At 51.0% G+C, this 23,095-nt stretch overlaps 1 protein-coding gene across 6 annotated transcripts in view; it reads left to right on the forward strand.

Moving 5' to 3' along the window:
• Positions 1-8,018: 8,018 nt before the first annotated feature.
• Positions 8,019-23,095, forward strand: part of GREB1 (growth regulating estrogen receptor binding 1) — a 90,139-nt gene continuing 75,062 nt past the window's right edge. For 2 of the 6 annotated variants that reach the window (XM_016219703.2, XM_087823353.1), the window contains exon 1: positions 9,273-9,735. The gene's annotated coding sequence lies outside the window, so the exon portion shown is untranslated. Of the gene's footprint in view, positions 8,090-9,049; positions 9,244-9,272; positions 9,736-23,095 lie in introns of those variants that run through there. The other 4 variants (XM_087823351.1, XM_087823352.1, XM_087823350.1 and 1 more) reach the window with 4 other exon arrangements.

Genomic DNA, 23,095 nt, shown 5'->3' on the forward strand with positions numbered 1-23,095 from the left:
AAAGGGGATCCAGGGGAAGGGAAAGGGGATCCAAGGGAAGGGGAAGGGGATCTGGGGAAGGGAGTCCAGCGAGGGGAAAGGGGATCTGGGGAAGGGGAAGGAAACGCGGCGGGGACAGGGGCCTCAAAAGTGCAGTTGTTCCTCACAATTCTTGACACTAAGGACAGTAGTCACTGGAAGTTCTGAGTGGCAGAGCTGTGAATTTATCCTTTATAAAAAAAATTATTTTTATTGTTGACAGTATTACAAATGCCCCCCATGTCCCCCCACTTTGCCCCCCTCCACCCCGCCCCTGCCCCACTCCAGGCCTTCACCACAGGATGGTCTGTGCCCATGGGCTGTGCACGTATGTATAGAAGTTCTTTGGTTAATCTCTTCCTGCCCCCCACCCGGCACACCTCCGGCACTTGCCCAGCGTTGATGCTTCGAAGGTGTTGGTAACCAAACCACTGGTTTGGAATTGTTTACTTACATGCTTCTTTCTTTCTCTCCTTGCTGCCTTTCTCTTGCATTTGGCGAATAAGTTATTGATTACCTGTTGTATCAGATACTGTAGTGGGTGGGCACAGGAAATGTTCATTTGAAGCTGGGCCTGCCTCAGTCTCAAATTCCAGTGGAGACAGATAGACAGAACATTTAAGGCTGGACCCAGAGGTGTGTTTTCAAATCCAGCTCCTTCTGTGTTTACAAGACCTGAAGCAAGTTACTTAATTGCTCTGTGCCTCAGTTTCCTCACCTGCTAAATGGGGATAATGATAGTACTGACCTCATAAGGTGGTTGTGAGGGTTAAATAAATTAATGAATACAAGTTACTTAGAGCGGGGACAGGCACAGGTTTGAAACAGAAAGGCATGGAATTTGGTAAGTACAGGGCGGAGGACAGCTACTGAGCCAGGTAATTAGACCAGAGGTTTCACCTAGCCTGGGGCGGGGCGGGAAGCCTCTGGAGGAAGTCGCCTCCCCACTAGGCTCTAAACTTCCTAAGGTCAGAGGCATTCTCTGATCTATATCCAGCATGTAGCACAGTATCTGGAAAATATAAGTGCTCAGGAAATATTTGCTAAATGAATGACTTGAAATAAAGGATAACCTAGGGGAAGTCTCTGGAAGGTTGGATTTTGTTGCAGAATGGAGAATTTCCCAGAGCAGTTAAAAGATGCTTTTACAAACCAGAGCTCTGGAGAAGGTGAGCTCTGCAGACCAGGAATGGCTGCTTTCAATAAATGAGGGGTTAATCCAGCATTTGCATTTTGCAAAATGTTCTGCATACATTTTCTCATATAATTCTTATATCAAAACTGAAAGATGTTTTTTTGTTTGTTCCCTCCCCTCCCCCCAATTTACAGATCAGGAAGGTTACAAAACTTACTCAGAGTCCTGGCTAGGAAGTGGTAGAGGCAGGATTTGACACCACAACTGATGAGTTAATTTGGTATGCCGATCCTTGAGAAGATTCCTGAAAGGTTACTAGGTTTTCTGCAGCCAGAGATGGGGTCAGGTGAGTGAAAGTGGGGTGTGGGTGAGGATCGGGGTGGCAGCGGAGAGTCAGGGCAAGGCCACAGCCCTCCAGACCCTTACAGTACCTGAGCCTTGGCAGGAAGTTGAGTGAGTTCACGCTGAGAGTAAGGGGAGATGGTAGAATGGAAGACTTGGGTGACAGGGCAGGCACTCAGTAAATATTTATTCAAGGATGGTTGTATGGATGGGGGACAGTAGAGGAGACTGACTTGGGAAACAAGATTGTGGGGTCGCAATGGACATTAATTACCTCCGTAGCTATCTCACAGTGTCAGGAGCACATATTCCTCCCATGAGAGTTGGAGGAAGAAGAGGTGTGTGTAAAAGGTGGCAGAGGGGAAATGGTGGCAGCAAGGACTGTTCCCCATTAGTTTTCTGTATGAAATTGTCTGGGCCATAGACCATTAAAGCAGGAAGAGATCCTGGGGGTCATTGAGTAAAACTCCCATTTTGCAGGGGAGGGAACTGAGAACAGAGAAGGAACTGACTTGCCTACCATAAAAAAGAGGGTCTCTAGCAGAGCTGGTCTTTTACTTGCTGGACCAGTACATTTTTTACGAAGCGAGATGAGAGGAGCATGGGGGAGAGGGAAGGATGCTGCGAGAGCAGGAGGCGTGGAAAAAGGAAGAGACAAACCCAGCCTGGAGCCAGTCCTGCACCAGCCCTTACTGTCCACACTGGGGAGTAGCTTAACCTTCGGGACCCTCGGTTTCTGTATTTGTAAACATGCAGATCTGTCGTATTAGAGATAACACACATCGAGTCCGGGTGTACGATCCATTTCTAATCGAGTCTCAAAGCTCCCTCCTCCAGTGGCTGCAAATGCTTGTAAAATGACATCAGATGGAACAAAGAGCAGTGCAGTTAACGCTTTGTTCTGAGGTTTTGTTCAGGGCCTGACTAGCTTCGCAGGGAGCTGCTCACCCGCCGAAGTTTTCATTGGTCCAGGCACATGGGTTTGGTCTCTCCACTTAGCAACAGTATTTGCCTCCTGCCCCGGGATGAAACGAAATGTACCCCTGCAGTCAAATGCACCCACAAGGGCAAATCCCCCTAAAGGCCCGTCAAAGAAGACCTGTGGGATGAGCTGCTGGTGTACGCCTCAGTGAACTCCAAAGAGAGCCCACAAAGCGAGGGGAGGGCCTCTGGGAGGCTTGTCAGCTCCATTTCCAGAAAGGGTCTCCAGCCCGTCCCTCCTCCTGCTTCCCACTGTGGCGGGACTGCCCTCGAGGCCATTGTTCCTGGGCTGTTTTTACTGCTTCCTAATTCATCTCCCCGTCTTTCATCTCTCCACCTATCACTGTCAAGGGACTCGAGGCTGTCACTGTCAAATGAAACAACTGCCTCCCCCTCAGCTTTTTGGTAACTGTTGATATGGAACAAACACAATCAGGAAAACTTGCGCTCAGATATTTGATAACTCATCTGTCACATCGGCAGGGCTCAAGTTTAATTTGTTAAAGATTTTATCAAAGCAAAGCTTCATTGGCAAATAGTTCAGACGAGTCATTTGACTATTTTCTTTTGTATTTTCTCTATTTCCTTTGAGTTGTGTTGAAAAAATGATGACAGTCAGCGAACTTGAAATCTTCTGTTTTGTCAGGTAGTTATGTATCATTTACTTAGTAAAGAAGATAAACCGTAATGCCCTCTCCTAAAAGAAAAGAAAGCTGCCAAATATTAGACAGTAATAACACTGGTTTCAGACTTAGGATTTCAGGAAATAATTTAAATGTCATTAGACCTTTGAGAAACTTTGGCTTTGTTTTTGTGCCTTTGTCTGATAGTTGAGAGCAGCCCTGGCGACCTCCGCAGAGCGGGAGAAGCTGGCCAAGCATTTGCCCAAGTAAGTAGCGCCCGGCTCCCACCAGGGGGAGCAGTTTCACCTTAGGGAGGGAGGCCCTCGATTGGAGTCGAGCTGCTGCAGCAGGATTTCAGTTTAAGGTCTCAGATGAGGGATTCCCAAACCTTTAGGCCACAGGTTTACTATTGATCGAGGCGGAGTTTGGTATCTCTGGTCTAGACCCTGTGCAGAAACAAGCCGGCTCCTGCTGTTAGGGGCTTGAGTTGTGTTCCCCATCTCTGCGCCCTTTCAAATTCATACATTGAACTCTTAACCCCCAGTACCTAGAATGTGACCTTAGTTGGAGTTAGGGTCTCATCCGAGGTAATCAAACTAAAATGAGGTCATGAAGTTGGGCTCTCGTCCAATACAACTGGTGTCCTTATAAGAAGAGGAAGGTGCGGACACAGATACACATAGAGGGAGGGTGACGTGAAGGGACGGACGCAGGGAGGAGACAGCCATCAGCAATCAAGGGAAGGAGCCTGGGACGGATACTTCCCTCACGCCTACAGATGGAACCAGTCCTGGTGACGTTTGGATTTTGGGCATTCAGCCTCCAGAATGCTAAGACAACAGATGGGTTTTATTTATTTATTAATTAAAATATGTTTTTATTGATTTCAGAGAGAGGAAGGGAGAGGGAGAGAGAGAAACATCAATGATGAGAGTCATTGATCAGCTGCCTCTTGCACACCCCTTGCTGGGGATTGAGCCCAAACCCCCGGCATGTGCCCTGACCAGGAATAGAACTGTGACCTTCTGGTTCATAGATCGACGCTCAACCACCGAGCCACGCTGGCCAGGCAATAAATGTGTTGTTTTAGCCACCTAGTTTGTGGTACTTTGGTATTTATTACGGCAGCCCGAGCAAACTAATACACCTGCCCATTCACATTTTGGGATGATTTAAGCAAGCTGGGTCTAGGTATTTACTATGCCAGAGAAACAGCTTCTCCACGGGAAGTGATGATTAACATAAACCGGGTTATCGTTTAGAGCCACATTATTGTTCGAGAATACAGTTTACTCTTACGCCATTTAGAAGCCCCCATTTTATAGAAACACGTGGCATGCTGATAAATGATTCTCAACTTCCTGAGGTGCACAGACGAGGCTCCTAAAGGCTTTACCGCGTTCCACTCTGCGGCATTTTAATTGGGCGGGTGTGATGAAAGTGACTGCCGGAGGACTCAGTGTGTGCCACGGGCGGAAAGGAAGGAGACTGCCGGTACATGCTGGTACATGTGTGACTGGATAAGCGCATATACATACACATGCCACGTGGGAGAGCAGTCTGCATCTGGGTGTCATTGTGAAAACCGTGTGTGTGTGTATGTTACGAAGAAAACGGTAGAAGAAACATGTCTGAAAGAAACAGAAATATGGGTGCAAGGAACATGTTTGTGTGAAGGGGAGAAATGGTGTGACAAAGTTGTGTGTGTGTGTGTGAGAGAGAGATTTGGTGTCTGTGGAAAGGATGTGAGAGATGCAGATATGTGCAGAAGAGCCATGTGGGTGCTGAAATGTGTGTTTTCTGCATTTAAGGAAGCAGATATGTATGTGTGTAAGGAATACATATGTGAAGCACATGCATAGACATGTAAGGGGGAAAAGTGTGTAAGGACATGTGTATGTGTGTGATTCTTTAGAATAATACTGGTCAGAGAAACAAAGGTGCCCAGGAGCCATGCCTAATGGCCTTCCTGACCCCGTGGCCTCTTGCAGAACCCTCTGCTTCCTGAACGAGCTTGGAGATTGACAGCTCCTTTGAAAGTTCCAGGTTGGCCACCAACGTTTCTAGTTTGGTCCCGTTCTTGTCAATATTTAAATTAGGTTGATTTTACTCATGTAAGAAAATATCTTGAAATTACTTTTTCAAGTTTCGGTTCAAGTTCAATCAAGACATAAAATAAGTGGGTCAATTTCAGTTCAGGGGAAACACATCTGATCATTGTATTTGGGTGCGGGTGTTTAGATCAATGGCTGGAAGCAAAAGGCTGATCCATTAAGCAGGAAAACAATTCACAACTTTTAAAAATTGAATCTCATTTCTTGTCTAATTAATTCTTAATTGGTAGGAGTCTATTCATTTCTATAGGTTATTATAGGTTTTCAAAAATATAATTAAATGGTTACCCGAAAGTCATGGTATTAAATAACCAAGCTACAGGGCATCTTTCTAAGAATTTTCCCTAGCAGTAACATTATACTCACTTTGGTGGAGCCAGATTATAATTTTGTCTTTGTTAAAAGTGATTCATTTTTAATGTTGGGTTTTGAGGAAAGAAATTAATTTTTGGAATGACTTTCTCATACTGGGGGGTAGGCTAACCGTAGCCTGAATCTGCTCAGCTGCCTGTTGTTTTTTTCCCTTAAAAAAAAAAAGTGGCCCATGAGTTAAGAATGATTTTAAAAGGCTACATTTTAAATGTGTAAGTGCTTACATAATTGAATAGCGTTGATTTTGCCTCTTGGTCAGCAAACTCTAAAATATTTATTTCTGGGCCTTTAAGAAAAAGTTTGCTGACCCCTGTTCTGTAGAATTTTACAATTTGATAAAATGTAAGCTGTCAAAACGTACGGGGGGGGGGGGGGGCGAGCCCTTGTTACCTTGATCACCGGTTTAGCAACTGCACTCACCTCCACCACAGAGCAAACAGATGGGTTAACGTTAACTCAACAGAGCTACTCTCTGCAGGTTTTTCCAGGGCTGGCTGGGAAGCAGGGGCCGTGCCCTAGACACGCAAATGCAGCTTCCAGAGTGCCCGCGGCAGCCCGCTGGTACCCGTGAGAGCCGGGATCCCCTCGCGTGTCCCTGGGGAGAGCGCATATAAGGAGCGCACGGCGCGCCCACAGCCGGAGCACGGTCTGGCCGCCAGGTGACCACGCGGGGCTGTGGGTGGGTGACGGACCTCACGCACCCCGGGGCGAGCAGAACGAGCCGGCGGCCACAGAACAAGCCCGAGAGGGTGGCGACGCGGAGAAAGCGGTAAAGCCGGTGGCCCGCTAGGTGTGGTTCAGGAGCGCGCCCGTGGATAACAGCATGAGCCCAGGGCGGGGAGGTTTGGGGAGGCGGCCTGGGGACAGGTGGGGCGGGGGGGCCGTCCCGGGCTGTGGCTGTACTGGGACTGATTCTTACAGGGACATCCCAAGCAAGCACGGCAACGTGGCGGGATGGGGGTGTGTGTGTGTCTCGGGCACGCGTGGGCTCACGATGTGCATCTCCCCGCTTAGGCGCGTCTGAAACACTTCATGAGAAACAAAGTAACACGACGCTGCTGCCAGTACTTTCCCGGGACCTGCTGCGCCTGGCACTTGCCGGGGCCGTCCCCGCATTCGGCTTTGACTGTCGTCGGCCGGGTCTGCAGGGACGCTGGCCCTTAGGTCCAAGGCCACAGCGGGGGTCCGGGGTGAGTGGCAGCGAGGGCGCGGGGCTGGCCGGCTGACCCCAGCCCTGCGCCTCCTGCGGGCTCCTGAGACCGTCTGCGCCCGCCCTTGGCTTCGGGACGCACGGCCCTCGAGTGTCACCCGCGCAGCGCTCAGGGCGCGGGCCACCCCGCACCAGCCGCCCGCAAAGGCTTGTTTAGGGTTCGTTCCTCTGTCCCCTCCTCCTGCCGGCCCTGCGCGCAGGGATCGCTGTCTGGCCGGGTCCCATCCCCGGGGGCCCCTCCGCCAGGAATCTCCCTCCTCTTCCAGCCTCAGGCGGCCCCCCTCGCGGGCCACCCGCCGACCTCGGCCGCTGGGGACCCGGGTCCCCCAGCCCGCGCGAGCCCTTGCACCCGGTCCTCGGCCGGGCGGGGTGGGCGCGGGGCGCCCGGCACAGTGCCCCCTTCCGCAGCGCTCAGCGGGGCGGCCGGGGTGGGGGTCCCCGGGCCCTTGGCGCGCGGGGCGTGGGAGGCCTGGGCTCGGCTCCGGCCGCCTCACGGGCCTGCCGCGTCCCCTCTGGGCGCCCGGGTCCCCTGGCAAAATGACCTCTGATCTCCGAGGGTTGTTCCAACTTCTGCCCAGACTCCCTCCTCCGCGAGGTCCCCTGAGGCTGGGGGGGCTCCCAGCTGCGCCCCGCCGGGTGTCTGGGGTGTGCACGGGGCCAGGACCCGCCGCGGGGGAGGGGGAGGGGGAGGGGGAGGGGGAGGGGAAGGGGTCCGTCTCCCGGGACGCGGGCGGGAGCGGCGTTTCCAGAGCGCGCAGCCCCGCTCCTCGGGCGGGGCCCCGGGGGTTTCACCGAGGGGGCGCCGGGACCGAGCAGGGGCCGGGGTGCCGGGCCCCGGGGACGGGGTGGGGTTGGCTCGTCCTGCGCGGGGACCAGCGCGGGCCGGGGTCCCACCGGGCGCCACCCTAGGGGGAGGGCGCGGAGGCCCGGCCCCGCCCGCGCCGCCCCTCCCCCGCTTCCCCTCCCCCTTCTCCCCTCCCCCCGCCGCCGGTCCGGGCCCCGCGCGCCGCCGCCACCCGACCGTCCCCGGCGCGGGTCCCGGGCGGCCGAGCCCACCGCGCTCCCTCCCCCGCGGCGGGTCCGAAGACCCGGAGCGCTGGAGTCCGGGCGGCCCGTGTCCGGGGTCGGGCCCAGGGCGCGGGCCGCGCTCCGCAGATCCGGGTTTGCCGCAGACCCGCGCCCCCCCGCGCGGCCGGGCGCGGAGCCGGGGGTGCGGGCGGCTGGAGCTGGGCCGGCCTCCGACGGCGCGGGGCGCACGGAGCGGGCGGCGTCGGCGCGGGGACAAAGGGCCGAGGTAGGGGCGCCCGCGGACGCGCTGGCGGGGCGGGGGGCGCGGGGCTGCGCGGGGCGGGCCGGGCGGGCGGCGGCTGCGGAGCGGGGGGCCCGGGTGGGACCCCGCTTCTGCCCAGCAAGCGGGGCGCAGGCGCCCGGAGCCTGGGGCGCGCGGGACCTGGGCACCTCTCCGGCCAGACCCGCGAGGGAGGCGCGCAAGTTTCAGGGTTCGGCCTTGAGGACACCTGGGGACCTGGGCGCCGCTGCCTCGCGCGCGCGCGCGTGTGTGTGAGTGTGTGTGTGTGTGTGAGAGAGGGAGAGGGAGGGGGAGAGGGAGAGGGGGCGCTTGGCAAGTGGGGAGCAGTGCCCAGCGGGTGAGAGCTACGAAGGCTGAGGACGGCGGCCCCACGCGCGGCGAGGGCGCGCGTGCACGCGGTGTCTCTGGGCTGTGCATTCAGAAAAGCTGGGGTCGGAGGTGGCAGCTACGTCTCCCAGCGTTTGGGACCCGGGAGAAAATGGGGCTCCCTCCGGGCACTGCCCGGACCGTCTTTGAGGGGCTCCTTCACTTGGACAGGCCGCTTCAGGGGAGGCGGGGGCTTGGTAACCGGATCCCAGTTTTGGGCCTTGAAACAAAGGCTGCTTCTCTGAAGTCCAAGGAGAGAGAGTGTGTGTGTGTGTGGACATGTGTGCGGAGTGTGTGCATGTGTGCGGAGTGTGTGCATGTGTGTGGAGTGTGTGCATGCATATGCGTGCATGTGGAGTGTGCGTATGTGCATGTGTGTGCGTGCATGTGTGCATGTGTGTGGAGTGTGTGCATGCATATGCGTGCATGTGGACTGCGCGTGTGCATGCGTGTGGAGTGTGTGTGCGTGCATGTGTGTGGAGTGCATGTGCGTGTGCATGTGTGGAGTGTGTATGTGTGCGTGCATGTGTGTGTGGAGTGCACGTGCGTGTGCATGTGTGTAGTGTGTGTAGTGTGTGTGCGTGTGCACACGTGTGTGTACATGTGTGTGGAGTGTGTGTGTGTGGCTGCCAGGCGCCAGGACGGCCTTAGGCCCCTGGGCCATTTTGCTGTCAACCCTCTTTTGATCCCTGGTCCCGAGGACCAGGGGAAGAGAGGAGGAGCTACTTAGTTTGTACACTGAGACTTTTCTTTAATAGGCTTCTATTATCAAGGTAAGTGTTCCTTCCGAGCGTGAAAGGCTTCTCAGGACCTGTGAAACAGCAGGTGTGTACACTTAACTGGGATGGGAGCTCGTATTCGCAGGGAGACCATTCTGATTTGTGCCTTGACCGCTGGGCGTGAGTTGTGGAGAGGGGAGGTCTGGGAGGGTTCCGAGCTTCGTTGAATGTAAATGTGATAATTTCATCAGGTTTGCAGCACTTTGTAGGAAAAAGTTTCTGGAAGTTTTGAAGGCCAGTTAGAATCCCACCTCTATCTATTTTTTACATTTAATTTTCATTCTGGAATGTAAAGCTCTTTTTAATTAAAGTATAGTTGGCTCTAACTATCTTCTTAGAATGGCTTAAATCTCTGCGCAGGTGTGAAGAATTCTTGATGACCAACCCCTTGTTTCCAGAGTACTGGTTTTTGGGCTTTCCCAGAAAAGTTTGTTTCTGGGAAACAAACACCAAGTTTAAAATGTGAAACAACTCAATGAAACACAGGTGAGGAGACGTGTCTACAAGTCTTTTCATTCTGAAATGTGGTTCACTTAGAGTTTGCAGTGTGAAATGTGGTATTTTCCATTCTGCACAGTGGTAGACGAGGTCTGCTGCCCCTTCCAAAACAAGCATCCTTTATGGAGTTAGAAGTAAGCTCAGGTTAAGCCGAAACTCCATCCTGGCCTTTCTTGTTATTGCCGATGGTTTAGGTGGTTGGTTTGTGGCTTAAAATGGTTTTGGTTAATGAAAATCACCTGTTGGACTAATACCTGTAATCTTTTCCTGGGTGGGTACTTTGCAGCTACACTTTAAATATCTGAATTTTTGTCTTGTCATTAAAAAAATATATCTTTATTGATTTCAGAGAGGGGAAAGGACAGGGAGAGAGAGAAACATCAGTGATCAGTCATTGATCGGCTGCCTCCTGCACGCCCCCTGCTGGGGATCGAGCCCGCAACCCAGGCAGGTGCCCTGATGGGGAACTGAACTGCCATCTCTTGGTTCATGGGTCGATGCCCTAAGGCTGAGCCGTGCCAGCCGGGCTGTCTTGTCATTTTTTATAGGAGAGTTTATAATTTCATAGAGCCTGTCTAAAAAGGTCTGTGCTTAATGTGAAGTTGTTCACTCTTTCATTTAGTAAGCGATTTTCTGAACTACGGCCTTGTGGACGTTCACTCTGACACTGCCCTTTTACTTGACATTAGAGACCCCCTTTCAAAGAAAACTGTGTCCAGTTTGTGGATTCAATATTTGAATTATATAGAGATTGTAGAGTGTTCAGAGGCAACCTCAAAGTAGAGCTTGTTATGAGAGGTTACAAGCTCGGAATGAGAAGATAGATTGTAACTTAGAGAGGGCAGGCCCCCTGCGCCCTGTCCCTCCAGGTGTAGGCATTTCCAGAGGCTGTGGTGTGGGCCCTTTCTGCATGAGGTGGGTGATGGGACCTTGCTCTTAATCATCACACCTTTTTCTCTGTCCAGCATGCTTCGGGGGTCCTGCTCCAGACCTAGAAAGAAAGCTTTTGGGGCATTTTTGGGGCAACTGGCCATTGGGGCCGGCTGAGCATAGCCCGTGGAACCCCCAGCCCAGCCCTTGCAGAGGGTCCCTGGATGGCTAATCCCTTCAGAAGATTCCAGGCAGTTAACCTCAGCTCATACGCTGCTTAAAGGGCACTTTTGTCTTTTTGGTTCAGTATCTGGATATACAGATAAATTATGGTACTTTAAAGCTAATTGCTTTTAGGAAAAAATAATAAGGATGGGGGAGGCTATTGTAGAAGTAATATGTATTTACTGAAACTTAAGAACACACAAAGGGTTAAAAAAAGAAAAAAAAAAATACCAGAAATCTATGATCCAGATATAATTACTGTTAACACTTAGGTGTATTTTTTTCTGGTATTAAAACTAAATTCTTTATGTTTCTAAACATTGGTCAAGATTATATATATGATACATATTATGTCATTTTATATCTTCATATAAAAGTTATATTACGAATGTAACCTATCATTTTTTTATATTGTCACTTTAAATAATTTTATATTCTGTTGTGTGGGTAAATTGTAATTTAACTATTTCTCTAGCAGATTCTTGGGCTTTTGCTATTATTTGTAAATCCATGACATTGTAGCATGTCATACCCCTGTGTTTTGACCATGAGTTTACCTCGGAATTGATGAGAAGGCCATGGGGGTGGGGGGCGGTGGGTGCTCAGCAGGAGGTGGATTTGCCTGGAGGCCGACTGAAAGGCCAGTGACCTGGGAGTTAGGGAACCTGCCTAACTTGTTCCGTTTTGACCTTGAGCGGCTGGGTTCTCATCTCTGGGCTCAAGTTATTGATAACTTGCCACCTGACAGGTTGGCCTAGGTAAGCCGTTAGCTTCCTTCTAACTTTAACTTTGTTCAAGTGTAAGGTCTGCCTTTTAGTCTAGGCTGGTAGTTCTCACATTAGAGTCCCTGGACCAGCAGCTTCAGCATCACCAGGAAACGTGCACAAAATGCAGATTCTCAGGCCCCAATCTGGCCCGACTCAGCAAGTTGGCCAAAGGGGGTGGCCAGGACTCTGCAGTTTAACCTGCCTTCCAGGTAATTCTATGAATGGCCAAGCTTGAGAACCACTAATCTGTGAAGGTAGCCAAGAGGTCTATAAACTCTTAACACACACACACACACACACACACACACACACACACAAAACAACAGAAAGAAAAACCTGCTGGAAACTGCACTTCCCCACCATCCAGCCTGTGAGTCCTAATCAGGGTCAGATTTCTCCCCTTTGTTCAGGATGATATTTACTGTGGAGTGACGGTGGGACTTTTGTGGATCAGGAACTCTGGTTAATAGTTATATGTTCTTGACTCAAAAAGATCTTACCATTTGCCACAGCATGGATGGACCTAGGGGGCACTGAGCTAAGTGAGATAAGCCAGACAGAGAAAGACAAGTAGCCCATGATCTCACTTATATGTGGAATCTAATGAACAAAATAAACTAACGAACAAAATAAAAACAGACTCATAGACATAGAGAACAGACTGGTGGCTGCCAGAGGTGAGGGGTGCTGGGGGGCTAAAAAAAGATTTTGGAAAGAAATTTTTTTTGTTTTTTTTTGTTTTTTTAATATACCTTTATTGATTTCAGAGAGAGGAAAGGAGAGGGAGCTAGAAACATCCATGATGAGAGAGTCACTGATTGAGCCCACAACCCGGGCATGTGCCCTGACCGGGAATCGAATCCCTATTGCCTGGATCCTAGGTCGACGCTCAACCACTGAGCCACACCCGGCCGGGCTTGGAAAGAAATTGTGAGGTAAACTCTTTCTGAATTGGGATATGTGTTGGGAATGTTGATACGAAAGTCAGGTGGGTACAATCCAGGATATCGAGGTTCGATTCCCGGTCAGGGCACGTGCCCAGGTTGCGGGCTCCATCCTCAGCAGGGGCGGGCAGAAGGCAGCCGATCAATGGCTCTCTCATCATTGATGTTTCTCTCTGTCCCTCTCCCTTCCTCTCTCTGAAATCAATAAAAAATATATATGAATATATATAAACAAAGAAAAAGGGTTGAGACCCACTTCCTGTGACACACCGCATCTGTAATTATATGTTTATTTGTCTGGGGTCTGATCTGCCCCTAGTGCATGGCGAGTGCCCGAAGGATCGTCTCCCCTGCTGGCCGTTGGGCCCCAGCATCCAGCCCGAGGGCTGGGCCATGGGAAGCGCTCAGTCACTATTTGAGGGATGAATGGGCTTTTCTCTAGGGAACTTACAGGGCTCTGGACAGGGGGCCGAGCCTCAGGCTGGTGGAAACAATTAGAGAACAGTTAAGGGGTCTATTTTTAGGTCTTGACTCCAAATGTGGGAGAATTTGAGCCAAGAGGTCAGTTTTATATCTGTCAAATAAAAGTATCTGTTACGCGCTTAGCAATGCCTCAGACTCTGGGGAAAAAAGTACGGAAGGAAACACACACGTGAGCATTTCTTTGACTCATAGCTGCCTTCCATTCCACTGTTTTCAGATCCAAGAGTTCGCAGAATAATAACCATTATTATAGCCACCAGTCCTTGGGCATCTGCCACATGAAAGTATTTTATGTGAATCTGTGCCCCGTGCGCCCTCTCATCTGATTTTCACAGCAGCCTGTGATGCCCAAAACAATGGGCCCATTTTACAGATGAGCAAATCCCGTCTCCCAGAGGTGAAGGAAGTCATAGCTCCGGAAACTGGCCGGCGGGATTTGCAGCCTCCCCGTGTCTCTGTGTCTGGCCTCACCTGGGTGCTTCTCCTCTCTCCTGTCCCCCCTCCTATGTGGTCTTGCCACTGTGGCTGTTTTCAGGAATCCAGTTTCCAGACACTCTCGGCTCCCTGCTCTGCTGAGACCAGCACTGGCCCCTGTGCGCTGCTCTGCACTCACAGGTGTACAGGCTTAGTCTCGGTCAAGGTTCGTCCCTGCCTGTGGGTGCTCAGTTATTCCAGGGCCACTTGTTGAAAAGGTGATCTGCCCTCCGTCGAATTGCTTTCGTGTTGATTTCTTACAAGATTTGAAGAACTGGTGCTTTTTATGATCAAGTCAAATAGATTGGACCACACAAGTGCTCAAGTTTGCACAATAAATGTGAGCTGCTCACCCAGCTAATTCTAGGCATCGGGAGATCCAGAGGCTGTTCAGCTGCGGACACTGTAGGTCAGGGCTTGACGGCAGCTAGGTGGGGGTGCAGGTCAGGGCTGGGGATTCTGGGGAGGGGGGTGGGTGGTGGGAGGCTGAGCTTCTGTGGAGCTTTACTGCTCCTCTGCCGCTGGGCAGCCTTCCGCTCCAGGCAGGGGTGGTGATCCTGGGTGTCTGGGTCAACCTGGGGCACACTGACCTCGGGTGGAGTTGACCTTGTGGTGGGCATAGGCGTGACCGGTTAGGCTCCCGGTCTCTTCCGGCAGCTGCAGGCCTGCCTGACCTCTGACAGATTTCAGCTGTAGCTCCGTGAGACCCCCACCCTCACCCCCACCACGTGGCCTCCCTCAGCCTCCTGTTTAAAAGTCTGTGCATAGAATACACAAAACCCAAGTGCAAATTTGGAAAGTGTGGGTTTACATTTTTAAAATTATCATTATTTTAAAAGGTTTTACACAAACGTGCTCCTTGGAGAAAAAGTAGATAGCACAAACAGAATTGATCTGGGATCCCTGTACCCTGAGATAATCCCTGTAAACATGGCATTCTCACTTTAGCTGGGTCATGGAGGCCCAGAGCTGGTTTGGAAAAAAAGAAAGAGCTCTCTCTCCGGCTGAGTGTGGAGAGAAGGCCCAGCGCAGCAGATGAGGCCCGTGCGGGTGCAGAGGTCAGCCCGGGAAGCGCAGCAGGACCAAGAGGTGGGCGCATGAGGGCCCCCGGGGCCAGTCCTGCCAGAATGAGCTTTTGTTTCCATTGCACGGCTGTCCAGGCTGATGGCAGAGGACATCAAAGACATGTCCAAACACTGTTATCTGGCCCTGTCCTTTGCCCCGACTGTGTAAGGGTCTTCCCACAGGGAGCCCGGAGAGCAGAACTTCCATCATGCTGTTCATTCTGGGCAGGACTGATCAATAATATTTGCATTAGCCATTTACACCAGTCCCCCTGTTTCCTTCTGGGGAAAATTTATTTACTTACTTATCTGTTAAAAGATTAAAAGGCTTTTTTCCCCCAATTTAAAACATATGCGTTAATTGCCGAAAACAGAAAAATGCAAAACAAAAGACTAATTCCTTTACCTAGAAGTCACCATTGTAGCATTTGGGGAAGTTCTTATCTCTTTAATGTAATTTAAGTTTTATCAAAAGTACTCTCATACACAGTTTCCCTGTAGTTGTGGCAGGAACCTTAGCCATACCATGACTCTAAAAAATTCTACTACACAAATTTTTATATCTGCAGAGTATTTTATTCTTTTTACCCATTTTCTTTACAATACAGAATTGTTGCTTTTTAAAAAATTAAAATGGCAGTTTTGCCTTTTCTGGTTAGTAAAGAATTCTTATTGTAGCAACTAAAAGCGCTGTAAATAAAATGACCTGCTGTGCTAACAGGGACTTTTCAAAAGTATCATTTAAGTTACAGACAGCTACTCTGCCCATTAAAACGGTTCCCTGAGACTTACTGAGTTTTGATAAGCAAAGAGTAGGTACAGTCCGCCCTCCATATCCCTGGGTTTCATATCTGCAGATCCAACCAACTGCAGATTGAAAATACCCGGGGCGGGGGGGGGAATCGCAGAAAGTCCCAAAAGGCAAAACTTGAATTTGCACCCACCAAGCACTACGCCCAACCCATGTGAATGAGGTGACACGTGGGCACAGCCTGCGGAATCGTCTACGCAAACACAGGGTACATGCAGATACCACGTCGTTTGTATCAGGGACTTGAGCACCTGAGGATTTGGGTGCCTGCGGAGGTCCTGGACCCAGTCCCCCCGAGGATACAGAGGGACGACTATGGTCAGACCTCTGACCCCACAGGGCACCCCTGAGGGAGAAAGCCTGAGTAAGGACGACAGCAGGTAGGTCCCTGGTGCATTTTCCTAGGCCACCTTCGGGCTAAGAAACAAAGAGAATAATTCCTGAAGTGGTACAAACAGTGGGATACGCGCCAGCAAGCCGGAAAATGTCAGGTAGCAGCGGCCACCATTTATCACCTTAAAATTCTCTTTAGATCTTGATATACTTTAGCGGAATGATATTATTTCCTTCTGGCTTTTAATTTTGCTACAGTATTATTTTTGCAATGGTTAATGAGAAAGATTTCCCAGCCTCTGTACTATATGTAATGAGTTTAGAGACAGGTACACATACATCACGATCATGATCGATAACAGACAAAGCACCAGAAGACTGATTTTGCCCTTGAGGAAATCCAATAATACCGGATCAATAAATGATCACGAATGATGGAAGTGTTGCAACTTACTTGCAAACAGACGTTGGAAGGAATGCAACAGTGAGGCATGCTGTCATCGCTGTTAAATTAGGGAAACTTACAGTGTTTAGTGTATTGGCAAACCTTCAGGGGTGGTGCAGGGTGCAGAGAGCCTGGCAAACCTTCAGGGGTGGTGCAGGGGTGCAGAGAGCCTGGCAAACCTTCAGGGGTGGTGCAGGGGTGCAGAGAGCCTGGCAGACCTTCAGGGGTGGTGCAGGGGTGCAGAGAGCCTGGCAAACCTTCAGGGGTGGTGCAGGGGTGCAGAGAGCCTGGCAAACCTTCAGGGGTGGTGCAGGGGTGCAAAGAGACCGAGCGATGTGCTTACAGTTCTACAATCACAAGTCCCAGGCTGGCACCAAAGCAGTCCCGTTTGCTTATTGCTACAGCAAATACACATTGAGCCCCTACGGAGTGTCAGGCACCAAGAACAGACTGGCGAGCCAAACGCACCGGGCCCCTCTGTGAAAGGACGTTCAGCTGAGTGGGGGAGACAGATCTGAATGGACACAGCGGCGTGTACTTGGGTGGGGAAGGGAGTTCCAGGTGAGCAGAGAGCAGAGAAGCCTGGCCTGGCCTGGCACTTGGTCTGAAGATGAGAGGGTGGTCACTGCAGGGCTGTGGGGGAGGGAGGTTGGTTCTGGCCCAGGCACCAGCCTGAGCATCGGGAGGGCTCAGCTCGGATGGCAAGTGCCTTCAGGAGCTAGATGCCTGGAGGGCGGAGGTGGGCAGCCAGGTGGGGGCCTGTTCAGGGTGACCTTGTAGGGTGTGTCAAAGATGATAGAATTTAAGCACAGAGCTTTGGGAAGCTGCTGCAGGAGTTTAAGGGGGTGAAGTGGGAGTGGGGGACGTGGTCAGGTCAGTGGGCTGAGCCCCAACTCTGTGTCCTTTAAGCTTTCTTCCAGCCTCTGAATGCAAAAGCAGGTGGAGCTGCCCAGGCCTCTGGTTTTCTAAACTGTGGTTAGGTGCCCTCCTGGGGCCACCCGTCCAGATTTCATCCCCGTGGATTGGGAGTTGGTTGTGAGCTTTTCCAGGCAATCACCAGGATTGGTATTGTTGTGGTTTTCCTCTAAGCAATTCATTGTATTGCCAGAATTTGAGGTGCTGGGGACCAGGGATGGGGTGACCACCTTCCTCTCGTGTATCTGCATCCTCCCCACTTGGAAGCTGGCAGAGTCCTTGTTTTCTGAGAAACCTCCCTGGGTTCACAGGTTGTTCTCTCACCATTCCTCTCTCCCCTGTTTGAAACCCGTTGTCCACGCTACAAAATTTGGGGAGAAGATAGTATTGAGTTAACACCATGGACACAGGCAGGCCCTAAGTCCTTGATGCCGGAGTGGGGGGATCCACGCTGCTCTCCAGCCCTGCACACTGTGACTGGAAGCACCTGGGGAGCACCTGCCGTGTTACACACCCAGCTGGAGACACGCCCGGGCCTCTGCTTCCTTTGCTTCCTGAGCTCCAGGGCTCCCAGCTTCTTTTTAAAAAAATAAATATGGTTTTTTAAAAATTGATTTTGAGAGGGAGAGAGAGAAACATCGACGTGAGAGAGAAACATTGACCGGCTGCCTCCTGTACGTGACCCTACGGGGGATCAAACCCGCAACCTGGGTATGGGCCCCGACGGGAATCGTACCTGCCACCTTTTGGTGCCCAAGACCATGTTCGACCAACTCAGCCACCCGGCCAGGGCCTGGCTCCAGCTTCTTTGACGAGTCAAAGAACCAAGTCAGAGGGTCAGACATTCATAGATGCTGAAATTCAATTCAGATTTTCTGATTCTCCGTTCGGTTTGCCACCAGCCCCCTGCCTTCTTCCTCCCTCTGTAGTTTGTATGTGGGTAGGGGGTGGGGGTGGGGGAGCTGGGGGACATCTCGGCACCTGTGGGAGGGCAGAGGTGGGTGACGGCTTGATCTGTGGGCACAGGCATCTTTTCAAGGCTGTCAAGCAGATAGATGTATAATTAGAAGACACATGTCTGTGTCCTTACCTCTGGGGCCACTTGGGAGATTAAATTCATTTAATCCTGAAAGGTCAAGTCAGGGAGGCATGTGTGCCCACGTGTAAGGGCCCCGCTTTCTCCACGAGCCTGGGTTGCCCGCGCCGTGTTTAAAATAAATAAAATTTCCCTTGTGGACATGAACGTGTGCAAAACATCCTTTACATGTAAGGAAATGTTTTTGGAAAATATAACAGGAAGGTGCGCCATGGATTTTCCTAGCGATTTGGTTCCTGAAGTTGGCAGGATGGAATCAGGAATTAGGATTTCGTCACCGGCCTCCTTGGGGTGCCCCAGGAGCCTCCAGTGGCGATTTCCTCCCCTGGGGGACAGGATGAGACCCGAGCCCTCTCGGCGACACCACCGACCCCCAGCCCAGCAGTAGTGCTCGCAGCCTGGCTGGGCCGCCTAGGTATTCTCCCCTCGCCCTCGCCGGTGTAGACGCCGCGGTTCCTGGCCTGGAGCGAGGCTGGGGAAGGGAGCCGGAGGTGTGAGCACAGCCAGCCCGCAGCCGGGCCAGGCGGGAACCGAGCGCCGGGTACAGAGGCTCCACCTTCTCATCAGCCCCGGGCCCACGCATAAGCCCCTCTCCCCGCGTGGATCTCCTTGGCAGGCCTCCTGCACGCCCAGGCCGGTGGCGTCTCGTTCATTAGATGAGAAACCCACGGTGGCAGATGGAGATCCCTGGGGGTGGCGGGGGTGTATTTTTTATTTTTCATTGGACAGATGCCTTTGCAGTCGGTGAAGAATGGGAGCGGCATTCCCCACATTCCCCAGAGGAGACAGCCCCCCCTTCGTTCATTCTTGGAAGTCTGCTCAGCTTCAGTGTTGTGATAGGCGCTGGGGACGGGAGAGAATAGAGGCCCCGGGCTTGCCGTGTGGTCGGCTGAGGAAGGGGGTCCGTGTGCCATCAAGGAGTCGTGCAAACGCAGGGGAGAGGGAGGCCCTGTGGGTGGCAGTGCCACCGAGCTTCATGCAGGAAGGTCACTCGTTAAAGGGACGTCGTATTGGCAGAGTCTCCTCTTTCAAACTTTTATTGTGAAAACGTGTAAACATATACAACGAGAGAGAATTACCATAAGCCTCCCTTTATGTATTTCCTATCTTAAAAAATTAGCAATACACCGACAATTTTGTTTTATCTAATACTCCCCCCCCCCCCGACACTTTTCTTTGCCCTGGTGGATTATTTTAAAGCAAATCCCTGATATATGGTTTCATGCAGACACCGTGTGTGTGTCTCCCCAGGTGTCTCCTTTTTAAGAAACAGAACAACAGTACCCTCGTCAAGTCTAAATAGAAAATCATGATTCCTTTTCACCCCAGATATCCAGCAAGTGTTCCTTTTCCCTGATGTTTCGGTAACGTGTTTTTGCAGTCGAGTCGTTTGTCGTCAGGATCCAAACAAGGTCTGTGTGTTGCGTTTTATCGATAAGTCTCTTAGGGCTCTTTGGATCTATAACAGTTTTTCCCTTCTTTGCCATTTATTTGTTGAAAACCCCAGGTCATCGGTCCCTTGCAGTGTCCTGCCTTCTGGATTCTGCCGATTGCACCACCGGGCTGGTGTTTAATGTGCACCTTTGTCCCTGTCTAGTCAGTAAGTGGGGAGTTTGCTGTAGAGCCTCGATCCAATTCAGGTTCAATATTTGGCCAGAGCTGTCCGAGGGATGGTGTGTACCTTCTGTTGCATCACACCAGGAGGGACACCTGGAGGGACAGCACGTCTGGTTGGCCCTCTTAGGACCGGCCAGTGGGTCAGGGCCTCTCGGCCGCATCCATTCCTTTAAAATTTCCCGGCCAGCCTTTCCGCGTTGGGTTTTGCCACGACCGTCTCTGCCGAGATCCCTGGTTTCCTTAGGGGCTGTGAAATGGTGAGACACTGATCTAGTTTCCGCTCCCTTTATTTGCTGGAATTCTTTTATAAAGGACTTTTCCTCATCAGCTATTAGGTCACCCTAAAGTTCAGCTCACACAGGGACGGCAGGAGAAGAGCTCGGCTCTTTCCCTGTATCTACCCGTTTCCAAAATCATGAGTTGTTGGTTCCCTAGCACCCTCCAAAGCTGACCATTGAGTGTTTTTTTGTTTTTTAAATTTTAAAGTGAAAAATTTACTGGCATTTAGTACATTTGCAATCTTGTGCCAAAGCTGCCTTTAAATTCTTTTATTTTCGTTGTGAAAAGTTTGGGAGAGGCACAAGCTCCTATGGCTGAGAATTAAAAAGTAGCAACCATCTGTTTTATATTTGTTCTACTTTTTTTTTTTTAACCTACCAAAGCTGGGTGACCACACCCTGCTTTGCCACCATTGTGACAAATAACATTCTGGCCAAGTTACAAGGCTTTTAGTCCATGCCACTCCCCCCACCCCAGGCCTCCTGCCCCACTCCTTGGGACCTCACTTTTTGGAACTAACATTTCATTTAGTAAAACTTGAAAAAGTTATTTTTGTAGGGCAGATATAGAAACTTTTTAAAAATCAAAGAAGCAACTAACTCTTCCTATAGATAAAAATTAATCACAGTATTTATTGAGCACTTACTATGTGCTATGTCCTGGGCATTTAGTGATGCACTAAACAGATGTGATTTCTGCCAGGATTTTCTTGGCAACCTTGCGGCAAAGGGAAATTTGCATGTTTCCTAAAGCTTTAGAAAAATAAAAAATTAATCTTGAGCTTCTAGGGCTGAGGACTGTTGGGAAGCCCTGTTTGGGTGGGAGGCACAGTGGGCAGGTGGCAGTGCCTGGACTGTAGTGTCTGCCCATCAGCTGTCCTAGGAGCCAGGTACCCAACCCAGAGCCTCTTTCTCCACGTGACAGAAGCACTCAGACCCCTTATCTCACAAGGCTGTTCCAAGGCTCATGAAAAGCAAAGCTATGCCCTGGCTGGTGTGCCTCAGTGGTTAGAGCGTTGGCCTGCGCACCAAAGGGTCTTGGGTTCAGTTCCCCGTCCAGGGCACGTACCTGGGCTGCAGGTTCCATTCCTAGCCCTGGTCGGGGCGGGAGTGAGAGGCAGCCAATCGATGTGTCTCTCTCACATCAATGTTTCTCTCTCTCTCTCTCTTTCTGCCCCCCTCTCCCTTGAGACACTTGTGACTCTTTCATGACTCAACGTGTAGAACCCCTCTTCATGTGGAGACCATGTCCCTTCCCTTTGTATGGCACTCATCAGGTACTAAAAATCAATGGAAAAAGTATCCTTGGGTGAAGATAAAAAAAAAAAAACAAACAAGCAAAGTTACGTCTGGCACATGGTAGGTGCTCGATGCTGCTCTGAAGGGGCCTCCCCAGAAAAGTATGAGCAAAATGCCTCTTCCCAGCAACTCAGGAGACATTTCTCGAAGCTCAGCTGATTTACGATGAATGGATAAAGACAATCAGGTCAGAATGACCCCCCTCCCGTTAGCTGCTGGAGCACTTTGGGCCAAGGAGCCCAGGGACTGTGGGCAGATGGTTTTGGATTCTTTCACCACCTTCTGCCTGGGACGGAGAACTTGATGAAGTCAGAGCTTCTCTCTTCTTGGGCTTCAATGAAAGGTTTAAAAACAGTAGGCTCAGCTGGGTCGGATTATTTCCTGTTTATGGTTTATAAATGGGACTGTGTGAGTGGGCCGGACGTGGTTCCAGAAAGCTCTACAGATTAATCAACTTTGTTCTCTCTATTTTCCCAAGGAAGGACCTGTTTTCACCTGTCCTGGGGGCCTGTTAGGGACCTGCGGCTCCTCTGCCTGGAATAGAGGCTGGGGGCCTCTTGTTGGTCCCAGTGTGGGAAGAGGAAGGACTTTGTGTTATCCTTGGGGGGTTTCAAACCAAGAATTGAAGGACAGGCTCTAAGCGAAGGCCTTTTTAAGCAGCTTGATCATTGTAATCAATTTGTCCAAGATCATTGTAATTAATTTGCTCAAGATCTTTGCCATGAATTGGACACTCTCTCAGCCTCTAGGACAGTACTGGGTTCCTAGAGAACCTCTTTGTCACCCTTCAAGGTCCACTTCCTGCAGGAAGCCTTCCCTGATCTCTTTAGCTGACAGGATCTTCTCCATTTTCTGAACTTCTGGAACCCTGGGTTGGAGTTTTATTCTGCTCTTTAACTGCTTCGTGGGGGAGGGGTTTGGCCACCAGCAAGGCTTGTCAAGGAAAGGGGGAAGGATTCTGATTACAGAGGGCCCATCGAGGGCAGGAGCTGGCGTGAACTCTGGAGATTCCGATGGACTAAAAGAGTGCCACTGCCGGTGTGGGGATAACATGCTGAGTCCAGTGACCAGGAGACACTTGTGACTCTTTCATGACTCACTGTGTACAACCCCTCTTCACGTGGCGACCATGTGCTCCCCTTTGTTATGGCACTCACCACGTGCTGACTTAGTAATGTGGCGCTTCGCCCTGTTAGGCTGTGAGTTCCTCTGAAGTTGAGATGCAGGGCACCTGCATCTCCATATCTCCAGTGCCTAGCAGTGTGCTTGGCACAGAGTAGGTACTTAAGAGATGTTTATTGAATCCATCCATCTACCCACTCAACCATCTACCAACCCATCCATTTATCTATCCATCTATCCAATCATCCATTTACCCACCATCTGTCTGTCCATCCATCTATCCATCCACCCATCCAAACCTTCACCTATCCATCTACCCGTTTATCCACCCACACATCCATCCACCCACCCACACATCCACCCACCCACCATCCATCCATCCATCCATCCACCCACCCACCCACCATCTGTCTGTCCATCCATCTATCCATCCACCCATCCAAACCTTCACCTATCCATCTACCCGTTTATCCACCCACACATCCACCCACCCACCCACACATCCACCCACCCACACATCCATCCATCCATCCACCCACCCACCCACCCACCATCTGTCTGTCCATCCATCCATGCATCCATGCAACCATTCATCCACTTATCTA

Source organism: Miniopterus natalensis, chromosome 13 (assembly GCF_054644295.1).
Source record: "Miniopterus natalensis isolate mMinNat1 chromosome 13, mMinNat1.hap1, whole genome shotgun sequence".
In the NCBI taxonomy this organism is placed as follows: Eukaryota; Metazoa; Chordata; class Mammalia; order Chiroptera; family Miniopteridae; genus Miniopterus; species Miniopterus natalensis.